Here is a 1693-nt window from a genome sequence, read left to right on the forward strand (position 1 = left end):
TCTCGATAGACTGTAAGCTCCCTGCGGTCAGGGAGCCCACAATGGCCCTTTGTGTACAGCAGGTGCTAAGTGTGATGGCAGAGGGAAGAGTGACTGGTGGGTGGCATGGGCTGAGGAAGCTACATCACTCTGAAGGGTGCAGTGGGCAGCAGTGCCAGGTCTTAAAAGACTCGGCTGGCTTCAGGTGGTACCCTTTTTTTTTTTTTTTGAGAGGGACTTTCACTCTTATTGCCCAGGCTGGAGTGCAATGGTGGGATCTTGGCTCACCGCAACCTCCACCTCCTGGGTTTAAGCAATTCTCCTGCCTCAGCCTCCTGAGTAGCTAGGATTACAGGCACCTGTCACCACGCGTGGCTAATTTTGTATTTTTAGTAGAGATGGGGTTTTGCCACGCTGGTCTGGAACACTTGATCTCAGGTGATACGCCTGCCTCCGCCTCCCAAAGTGCTGGGATTACAGGTATAAGCCACCGCGCCCAGCCTTCAGGCGGTATCTCAAAGGAATTCCACAAATGAACTTGTGTAGAGGTTCATGGCTTTCAGAAAGGCATTCATTTTGTTTACCTCTCACAACTACGCTGAGAAGTACATACTGTCAGGCTACACTGCAGATGAAGAAATAGGTTCTAGAAGGGCAAGCACCCATTTAAGGTCCCACACAGGTGGAAAGGGCAAAGCGAACTCAATCAAGGTCTCCGGATGCCAGGTGCCTTTGGTACTTCCACCTCGCGTGCAGGAGGAAAAGAGCGAAATTTGACAACAGAAGAGACTGGAGATGGCCTCAGAGTGCTGGCCGGCCCCACTTTCTATCCCCCGCGGTGAGAGCTCATCTGGGCCCAGGGAACTTGTCCCAGGGAATGCCACCACGACATGTATGCCTCTGTCCCGCAGCGTGGAAGGCTTCGAAGGAGCCCGCCACCATGCAGTGGACCTCACCGTGTGTCAAGCCCTGTGCTGAAATCCCTGCAGTCGGAGCCAATTCTTCCTGTTGCATAGACAGGTTCAGGGGCTTGCCTGACCGAACCCAGCGGCAGTGTGCCCGGCCTCCGCGCCTGAGGCTCTGGCTCACAGACCTGTGGCTGAAGCCGCTGCAGCCCAAGCACTTGTGCAGCTGACGCTAGCTTCACAGACGCTCGGGAGGCCGCGGGGCAGGGGGCCCTCAGGCAGAGACTGGGCCCCTGAAGGTGGAGGGACTGGGGGGATATGGGGCAACGTGCCGGCCCAGAGGCTCCTGGAGGGTGGGGAGAGGCCAAATATCGGAAAATGGGGCGCGTCCCCCCTCAGCACCCCATTCTGCCTCATAGCCCTCGGTCCCTACCAGGCCCTCGGCTCGGTCACACCCCCGCCGGCCCCCCAGTTCTGCCCTCTTGGCTCGCCAGTCCCCCAACTCCCAGCCTCGGGTTCCTCAGGTCCGCAGCGGCCCCTCTTGCTCCTCGGACCCCCGCATTGCACCCCCGCACCGTTTGGGTTGCCCCCATGTGAGCCTCGTCTCGGCCTCCTTGCCTCCTCAGCCCTCTGATTCCACCCCTCCGGTTCCTCGGTCCCATTTCACCCCTGTGCGCCTTGGGCGCTCGCCTGATCCTCGTCGCAGCCCCGTCAGCCCTCTAATCCCGTCCCCTCGGCCGCCTCACCCCAGGTCTCCGCGGGCCTCAGCAGTCTCCTCGCCGCTCCGCGTCCAGCAAGCTGCTGCCGGT

The 1693-nt window shown here is 59.7% G+C and overlaps 1 protein-coding gene across 2 annotated transcripts in view; it reads right to left on the reverse strand.

Moving 5' to 3' along the window:
* PPM1F (protein phosphatase, Mg2+/Mn2+ dependent, 1F) overlaps positions 1-1692 on the reverse strand; it is a 35329-nt gene extending 33637 nt beyond the window's left edge. The window contains exon 1 of one of the 2 annotated variants that reach the window (XM_011947325.1): positions 1631-1692. The gene's annotated coding sequence lies outside the window, so the exon portion shown is untranslated. The remainder of the gene's footprint in view (positions 1-1630) is intronic. The other variant, XM_011947326.1, reaches the window with a different exon arrangement.
* Position 1693: the final 1 nt, after the last annotated feature.

Source organism: Colobus angolensis, unplaced genomic scaffold (assembly GCF_000951035.1).
Source record: "Colobus angolensis palliatus isolate OR3802 unplaced genomic scaffold, Cang.pa_1.0 Scaffold260, whole genome shotgun sequence".
In the NCBI taxonomy this organism is placed as follows: Eukaryota; Metazoa; Chordata; class Mammalia; order Primates; family Cercopithecidae; genus Colobus; species Colobus angolensis.